Source organism: Glycine soja, chromosome 2 (genome assembly GCF_004193775.1).
Source record: "Glycine soja cultivar W05 chromosome 2, ASM419377v2, whole genome shotgun sequence".
Classification (NCBI taxonomy): domain Eukaryota; kingdom Viridiplantae; phylum Streptophyta; class Magnoliopsida; order Fabales; family Fabaceae; genus Glycine; species Glycine soja.
The window spans coordinates 32,443,197-32,453,675 of NC_041003.1; positions in this window are offsets into that span (position 1 = coordinate 32,443,197).

The following is a 10,479-nucleotide window of genomic DNA, read 5'->3' on the forward strand; positions in this document are numbered from 1 at the left end:
TTTTCAAATTACCTTTGATGAAACACCTTAGGAGTTGTGAGAGTGTTCAATTTACTACTTCGGTTTTCCCATCGGTTTGAGAATGGCAAGTGATGGAGAAAAGAAGCTTGGTGACAAGTTTTCCCCACAATGTTTTCCAAAAATGCCTCAAAAACTTGAAATCCCTATCCAACACAATGCTCCTAGGCAATCCATGAAGACACATTACCTCTTTGAAGAACAGATCCGCCACATGACAAGCATCATCCACCTTATGACATGGAATGAAGTGTGCCATCTTGGAAAACCTATCAACAACCAAAAAAATCGAATCCTTGTCCCTCTTGGACCTTGGAAGAGCAAGCACAAAATCTATGGAAATGTAGGTCCAAGGGGAGGTAGGAATTGACAATGGAGTATGCAAACCATGATGCATGACTTTGAACTTTGCCTTATGACACACAATGCAATTAGAAAAAAACTTGATAACATCATGTTTCATTTTTTGCCAAAAGAAATGTTCAAAGTCTTTTGAACTCCAAAATGTCTAATTAACCCCCCTATACAAGCTTCACAAATCTTGAGTTCACGCAAGGAACTTTGAGGCAAACACAACCTGTTATTTTAAAACAAGTATCCTTCATGCCTAAAGAAACCTTGATGAGACCCCTTTTCACATTACTCAAACAATTTAGAGAAGTCATGGTCTTGAGAATACAAATCTTTTATGTGATCAAATCCAAACATCTTTGTTTCAAGCATGGAGATTAGAGCATATCTCCTTGAAAGTGCATCGGCCACAACATTAGCCTTGCCTTGCTTGTGTTTAATCACAAAAGGAAATTGTTCCAAGAACTATACCTATTTGGCATGCCCCGTATTAAGCTTTCCTTGGCTTTTCAAATGTTTGAGTAGCTCATGGTCACTATGAATCACAAACTCCTTGAAGGAGGTAGTATTGCCAAGTTTGCAAAGCTCTAATAAGTGCATAGAGTGCCTTGTCATAGGTGGAATTGTTCAAGATGACACCCTAAGTTTTTAACTAAAATAATCAATTGGATGACCTTCTTGTAACAATACAACACCTATGTCAACATTGGAACCATCATATTCAAGTTCAAAAGATTTTGAAAATTTTGGTAAAGCAAGAATGAGTGCATTTGTCAACTTTTCCTTCAATGTATTGAAGACTTTCTCTTCTTCACTCTCCCACTTTAATTCCATATTTTTCTTAACAATGTCATTCAATGGAGATGCTATGGTGCTAAAATCTTTGACAAATCTCTTATAGAAACTAGCCAACCCATGGAAACTCCTCACATCACTCACATTTTTGGGTATGGGTCAATCTCTAATAGCTTTAATTTTCTCATCATCCACTTGGACTCTCTTAGCACTCACAACAAATCCTAGAAACACTATTTGATTAGTGCAAAAGGTGAATTTATCCTTATTAGCAAACAATTTTTCATGTCTAAGCACTTCCAAGACACTCCTAACATGGTATATGTGGTCATCCATTGTTAAGCTATAAATCAAGATATCATCAAAGTAAACAACTACAAATTTGCCAATAAAGTGCCTCAAAACATGGTTCATGAGTCGTATGAAAGTGCTTGGTGCATTGGTTAAGCCAAAAGGCATAACCAACCACTCATAAAGTCCAAACTTAGTTTTGAAAGCAATTTTTCATTTATCACGTTCTCTCATTCTAATTTGATGGTAACCATTTTTCAAATCTATTTTGGAGAAAACACAAAAACCATGAAGTTCATCCAACATATCATCAAGTCTAGGGATAAGATGTCTATACCTCACGGTGATGTTGCTGATGGGTCTACAATCCATGCACATCCTCCACATGCAATCTTTCTTGGGGACTAGGATGACCGACATTGCACATGGGCTTAAGCTTTCTTTCACCCATCCTCTTTGTATCAACCCTTCAACTTGCTTTTAGATCTCCTTTGTCTCTTCCAGATTACTCCTATAGGTGACCCTATTAGGAAGTGAAGCTTCCAAAATAAGATCTATTTAATGCTCAATTCCTCTTAAAGGAGGCAAGCCATGGGGAATGTCTTGTAGGAAGACATCCTCAAACTCCTTTAAGAGTGTATCAAAACCTTAAGGCAACTCAAGGGCACTAGAAGACAAACACATGTAATTTGGAATGAGTAAATACATTGGTTGTCTAGCTAGCATCACTCTTTTTACCTCCTTAGGAACAAACTCTCTTTTATCACTAATTATTTTTCACCCCTTTTTCCTCTTTTCTTTTGTTCTTTATTATCACTATTTTGGCTTTTTTTTTGTTTTTGGCTTTTCTCTCTCAAAGGAATTTTTCCTTTTTTGATTTTCTTTCTCTTTCTCTTTTCAATCTCATTTTTATTTGATCCTGACACACCTCACTTGGAGACAAAGGTGAAAAAACTACCTTTATGCAAGAAAGAATATCGATTGACGACCCCATTATGGACAACATCTCTATCATATTGCCAAGGTCACCAAAGAAAAACATGTCCAACTTTCATGAGAACCATATCACAAAGCACACCATCAACATGCTTTCCAATGAAGAATGTAAGTAACACTTGCTTATCCACAACCAACTCACCATTGTCACTCAGCCATTGCAACTTATAAGGCTTTGGGTGAGGGGTGGTTTTTTAGCCAAGCTTCTCCACTAATCTAGTGCTTGCAACATTGGTACAACTTCCGCCATCAATGATTAGAGAACAAACCTTTTCATTCACCAAACATCTAGAATGATTTTTTTTTCTTCTCTTTGTGTATCATCTCTATATTTCCACAAGCTTCCCATGAGTCTCCTTACCATCAAAAGATCTTCCTCTTTTGGTGGAAGAAAACCATCATCCTCCCTTTAACTAGAGGAACTATGAGAACTCTTAGATGACTCATTATCCACCTCTCCATTCTCCAACACAATCATGGTCCTTTTGTTAGGACATTGGGATGCAATATGACCCTTTCCCAAACACTTAAAACATTTAATGGAACTAGTTTTATTGGGAGGGGGTTGAGTAGGAGAAGTAGGATTACCTCTTGAAGACTTCTTTTCAAGATGTTGTGAAGAAGAACCATCCTTCTTGGAAGTGTCTTTATCTTTCTAAGTTGAATAAGTGTATGAAATCTTCTTATAGGTTTGTTTCCTCTTCAATTGTTGCTCCACTTTCACAGCCCTTTGTATAAATTCATCCATTTTGTTGTAGCTTTGAAGCTTTACAACATCTTGAATTTCCTTATTTAAGCCATTAAAAAATCGTAGCCTCATTGGTCTCTTCAATGTTTGCTCTTATCAAAGAAATCTACATCTCCTTGTAATAATCATCAACATTTTTACTTCCTTGATAGAGCCTTTGTAATTTGTTATGCATTTCCTTTACATAGTGAGGTGGGACAAATCTCTCCCTCATGATTCTCTTCATTACCATCCAAGTGTCCACTCTATGTCTTCTCAATCTTTCTCTATCCACTTGGATTTGATTCCACCACACCAATGCATATCCTTCAAATTCTAAGCTAGCCAACTGCATTTTCTTTTCTTCACTAAAATTGTTGCAATTGAAAATTTGGTCCACTTTCATCTCCTAATCAAGGTAAGCCTCTAGATCACAAGTATCTAGGAACTTGAGAATTTTGACCTTCACATCATCCATCCCATCCCTATTCCTTCTATGCCTATGCCTTCTACCTTCTTCGTGTAGAAGCAAAAGCAAAGACTTTGATTTTGATGTTTTGATGATGCCATGTGGTCATGCGCTTCTCAAGTTTAATTCAAGACAAAAATCCAAGAAATACAAGATACATCATCAAGTAGATCTCTAGTGATTTAGGAAGGGAATTCCAAGTTGAAACAACAAGAGGTTTGGCCAATGAATTTAAGCTAAAATGTTTTTTTATGAGATTTACTCTCTGGTAATCGATTACCAGAGGATGTAATCGATTACCAGTGGCCAAAATGATTTATAACATCCATTAGAAATTTGAATTTAAATTTTACACTGTGTAATCGATTATACATGGATGGTAATCGATTACCAATAGTTATTGAACGTTTTAATTCAAATTTTAAAGCCTGTAATCGATTACACAAGTCTTGTAATTGATTACTAGAGGAAAATTTCAGAAAATAATTTCCAAAAGTCACATCTGTCCAAAAGGTTTTTGAATGATCATCAAAGGTCTATTTATATGTGACTTGGAACACGAATTTGTTTAGAGTTTTTCAGAACAAAAAAGTTTTAGTCTCTCAAAAGCAAAATTATCTTATTCTCTTAAACATTCCTTGGCCAATACACTTGCAATTCAATAAGGAATTATTTGAGTGCTCAATTGTTCAATCTATCTCTTTCAAGAGAAATTTCTTCTTCTCTTCATCTTATTTCTGAAAAGGGGTTAAGAGACCGAGGGTCTCTTGTTGTAAAGTTATCTGAACACAAAGGAAGAGTTGTCCTTGTGTGGTTCAGAACTTGTAAAGGGCTTTTGCAAGATAGTGAAACTCTCAAGCGGGTTGCTTGGAGACTGGACATAGGCACAAGGGTGTGGCTAAACCAGTATAAATCTGAGTTTGCATTTTCTCTTCCCTTAAACTCCTTTATTTTTTTATTGCTTATTGCCTATTGCTTCTATTCAGTAAGTTTGATTTGCATAATTATTTAGGAGTTCATTTTGAAAGGAATCTTGGGATTTGGGTTAAAATCAAAATAGAATTTTTAATTAGGAAAAGTTTGTGATATCTTAATTCAATCCCTCTTTTTAAGATATCTGAGACCACTTGTCTAACACTTCATAGTCATCATCACTTCCTTGAGAAGAATAAGGTGACCTATGATGCCTCTTCCTCTCTATGTCTTCCATTCTCCCACTCAACTCTTGAGTGCTTCTTTGTATCTCATCAAACCTCTCTTCCATCCTCCTCTCAACATTTCTTTGCAACTTATCCATTTGCTTAGCCAATGAAGCCATTAGCTTAGCGGACCTAGGGGAAGGTGGATCACTATCGCTTTCGGAAACCATTGCTACAAGAAAAAAGGTTAGTAAAAACAAATATTGGACCTTACCACTCACTAAGTGTTTACACTCTTCAACAATCGTGTTTCACACTTATAAGACTTTTTTCTATAATGTTCACTTTTGTCTTTTTTCACTCTCTAACTCTTCTTCAGTCCTTGAGATCAACCAAAGATTTCAATTCAAGGAGTATCCAAAGTGAAAGATAAAACAAATCCAAACTTGACTTAAGAGGTCAAAGAAGAAAGAAAACTCTAAGACAAAATCTTGGAATTTTAGAAGATAAGCAGTAAAAGCTCAAAAAGAAAGCACAACTCAAAAAGGGATGTCAAAGAAAGACAAATAGGAAGATATAAGAATTACAAAATTTTCTTCTCTAATGTAAATTTTTTTTGCTAAGTATAAATCACTGCAATTATGCAAAACAAATGAAAGAATTAAAAAGAAAAAATAAGCACACACTAATAGAGAAGGCTATTAAATTTTTATTGTAATTTTTTAAAACTTTTTTTACACTTGAGTCCTCAGATTGCTTATATTTTCATTTTGACCTACAATATTTTTGCTTTTTGCACTTTGGCCCCTCATATTTTTCTATTTTAGGACTAGAAATGTTTTATATTTGCATAAATGCCTAATGCTCTCCAACAATTTTTTTTGGATCAAACTCACAATTCTTCCACAATGCTATGAATTTCATGAAGAACAACCCAAACTCATATTATGACCAAATCAACTCCAAATTCAACAAAAAAGATAGGGAAATCGAAGACACATGCAAGATTAACTCAAAAACACACAAGAAACAATTAAACATAAACAAACAAGAATCAAATGAAAAACAGTTTCTCATTTTTCGAAAAAACTCAAAAACGAAAATGATAAACTGCACCTAATTGATGGATATAATTTTGAATTGCTCTTCAGATTCAAGCTCTGATACCATGTGATGCAATCCAAGCCATAAATGCTTGGTTTAGATCGTTCCGGATGCAAATTCAAGAACCCCTATTATTGACCTTCCAAGAACTCAAGAAAAAAAAACATAAAAGATGGATAAGATGAAGAAGATGGATAAAACGACGCCACGATCCACGGAGAATCAATAAGACGAAGGAGGATTTGTCACAAAGAAATAGCTTCCTTGATAAGAATCAATTTGGTTTTCAGTCAAAAATCAAAGAAGAGGCTAAGCTCTCTCTAGTCACAAGCTTAATTTCAATATTAAAAGTTTCTAAGTATTTATAGAACTAGGCTTAAAAAGATAATCAAGCCTCTAATAAGGCCTATTTACATCAAGCTCAAGCCCATTACACAAATAAACAAGAACTAAGAATTTTCGTAAATTCACGCTGAAGGTTTGCGCTAAGCCAGACATCTTGCGCTAAGTCCAGTTTTTCCTTGGGTTGGAATTGGGCTAAGCTAGATAGCTCGCGCTAAGCCCAGGTGCTAAGCTAGACACTCGCACTAAGCCTAATTGCTGCTAAGCGAGCAGTTCAGTAATCTTCAACGTGCTCCAATTCGGCTCCTCATGATTTTCCCCTTCCTTGCCGTTGATGAGTATTCCATCCTTGATCCTCTTGGTTATCTCTTCTTGTAGAAGCTTCCCTCAAGACCTTGTCATTGGACCCTTCAACTCATGAAGTATTTTTAGGTCCTTATGCTCTTTGGATAACCCTCTATCAGTTGAAGCTTGTTGGAATATTTTGAGGTTTCACTAGGAAGCCAAAGGTTCTAATTACGGTGGTTAAAAAAAAATTAATGTTGTCGTTATTTTAGAGACTAAAATGACATGTTGAATTATTAAATTAATTGATGCTTGTAATTTGAAGAACTAATTTGATGTATTACCATGCTTATCTCTTTGTAGTTTTGTAAATTTTCAATGGTTTGAAAACACTAAAGCAATACTTGAATTGTGTTTCGTTTTATTTTAATATTTTGAGAAGAAAACAGTAAAAACAAGAAAAAGAAAAGAACATAAAAGTCATTTTTGTAACTGATCTGAATTTTTTTTATTTATATTTAATTGTTTTGTGAGTTTCAAAGAACAAATGATCATTTCTCCTACCGTGTTAATTAATGCTTGTTACTGCAACCTTCTTACAAGCTTCCTTTGTGTATATAATATAGCTAAAGCTGTGGTAAAATGAATGATTATTTTAATCCTAAAGGTTGTGAAAGTTTCGGATCTAATTAATTTCATACCTAGTTTAATTATGAGGATATCTCAGAATCCTTCCTAGAAGTCATAGGACATAATTATGATAGTTATGCACAAAAAAAGAAAAAAAAACTTAAGCCGGTGTAAGGATGTAAGCTATCTTCCATAATCAAGAGATATATGTGTTGAACGATATATTAATTTTGCATCTGCGTCAATTTCCTTCAAAAACCACATCCATCTTGCATTTGACCTAAAAGCTAATATAAGTAAATATTAGCTTCAGATTTTGCCCGACACAGATTCAAGTTTTTGCCGGTGGATGTGGAACCAAACAAGCTATAAGATAAAAAGAAACTAACAAATATTTAGTATAGTAAAATTTTCATTATGAACACAAATCAACTACATTGTTAACAATGTTGATGATACATATCAATGCACATAACTCTTGTGTTCACACTTTATTCCATACATAAGTGTATCTAAGTAAATATATGCAGCCTTCTTCCTTGAGCTGCATGTTCCTTCAACATTCTTTCCCCATAACCCTGCACATTTTAGTGGAACAAGGCAAAGAAGGACAAGACTGAGGCACCAACCAAGGAGCCAACAGTGGCGGCGGAGGCACCGCTGCTAGGGCCAGGGGCGGGTGCAGAGACCTCTGTGGTAGCCAATGCTGCACTCATGGAGGCAGCGGCAATGAGAACGGCACAGGTAACCTTCCTAATGTCCATGATGGATAGTGAATTCTTTTTTTGGATAAGTGGAGACCCGCTAGGTTTGTGGAGAAAGATGTTTATTTGGTGGTTATTTTTTTGTCTTTTGTTGCAGGTCTGAGGGAGAATGGGGGTGTTGGAAAGGGATATATAGGGTAGGGGTTGGAGCTATTTGGGGTAAGGTCCAATTTTTTTGGCTGTGAAAGGGTCATGCATGTGTGGTTTTGCAAGGTTTTAGGGTGGCTTAAAAGGTTTCTGTGACCAGTGTTGGTTGGACTAGGAATATATGTGGCACAGAAATTTTGTATCAACCGGTTGCTATGTTTGTGCACATGTTTTAATAATCCATTTGACCGAAAAAAGGAAGAAAAATAAATAGTAAATACTAAATAATATATCCATCCACAAATGCCTTGACAAATTGGGATTTATTTCCCTTTTTCTGCTTATGGTTTATTTATAGTCGAATTGTTTCTTCGGGCTGTCTAACTCTATAACTTAAATAGTAGAATTGATACATATATTGTCCATTTTTGTTTTATATTTTTTTCCCACCACACCTTTACTTCTAAGGTAGTGTGACTTGAAAAAAAAAAAAAATTTCGAAGGTTGTGTTTGATAAAAACAAAATCAAGAACAAAGAGCTTCATGTTGAATTCTCATTGATAAAAATGAAAATTTGAAATTTTAAGTTTGATTTTTTTTCTTCATAAAATGATGAAATTACATAAAGGTAAATTATGGACATTAACGTAATGAAGAATATTATATTAAAGGAAGCTATCCATGTTACTATGGATTCACTTAATTTCGTTTTAGCATATATAAATTACTGTATGATTGAACATATGATGTAATATTTATATCTGTATATGCTCTATTTATAATAAAACATTTATGTAGGTGAGGCCATTGTAGCCCCCTATGCACAAGTGTGTGTAGTGTGGACTTATTAATACCATTACATTAAATACTTAGAAGATGTTACAAAGAATGAATTGTTTTAGTTTAATCAGCGATATATTGAGTCTAAGTCTTAAATATATGACCACGTTACGAAAGAATTTTATAATTTTATATGTCTTAGATACGGTTATCTTTAATGAAAAACATTTGAAAAAAAATATTTTTCTCTTTTACCGGATAATTTCACTATTATAATCTTATTGCGCATGCCCGGATACACATCCTGATAGAAAAAATTAAGTTCAATTCATATCATAACTGATTTGAGTTAGTTATTTTATTTTCATATAAAATATTATTTAATGACCATTTTAATATTGGATAATAACATATCCAGATTTGTTATCACTTATCTCTCAGTGTGTTTAAATTCAAACATTAGATTTATTAGCAGTCATCTGCGGTCATTATCTGTAGTTTTTGTGATTATCTCTAGTTTTGAACTACTAGTTTATCTCCGGTCATTATCTTTTTGTCGCCTGTAACAAATTCTCCTATTTATGTATCTCGTGCATCACAATTAAATTAATGTGAATAACATATTATAAGGAAGTTTCCGCTGCCCTACGTGCCCGAGAAAATCCAATTGGATTTGAAGAGTCCCATGACATTCTCTTACATTTTGAGAGTTACCTGAACACGATGACAACAATGTCAATTTTACTGGAAATTTTATAATTTTTAATTAAATAATTAATTTATATAATATTTATATTAATTATTTATATTTTTTATAAGTTAAGTATAAGTAATTTAATTTGGTAAGTATATTAAATTATTATCAGAAAAATTGATATGGATTAATAATTGAAAATCAATTTGGTACGTTACAGAATAATAAGAATTTTAACAGGTTAAAAATTTAAAATACGATTATAATATTCATTATATTAAATTTAGAAATAATTTATCTTCTCCCATTTAATGAGAAAATAAAATTCTCAAAAAAAAATATGATGATTTAGTTAAGAAAGATCATCAAATTGATTATTCTTTATAATTGCTAGTTCCACTCCATACGAATCCAAGTATTCTTGGTAATCCCTCTTCATAATCTTTTTTATATTTTTTTTTCATAACTGCTGCATACTATGGATCCAAGAATTCTTTATAACCCCACAATATCACCCCGTAATTTTTTACTTCTCCGGATCCCATTGCTGCAACACCTACCTCATATTGTTCCGAATGGAATGATATTGCGGGGTGATACGCTTGCTTAACGAAACCCCCTACGCCATTAGATAAGTGACACGCTGTTCGAATTCAATATTTGCGTTGGAAACTTTTCAATTTACGTTGAGTCTGGGACAATTTAAGTTATTGGTTGCTTTCTTAGATATGTATTTCTATTTTCAATTTCAAGCTCATGTTGTTACTTGTTAGTACTGTCTTTTGCTGAGATTTTATTTTTGAAGTCTTGTTTTGAAATTTTAACACTGATATGCATTTGCTTCCATCCAAGAGAATAAAATCTTAGTTTTTTTTTTGTTTATTTTATTTATGAATTGCATATATAATTTATGTTTTTTTGCATTTACAAATCCAGTGTTATATTTGGGTGCAGATTTAGAAATTACAACCCCTCTCCTTTTCTTATCTCCGATGATTTTGATTAAA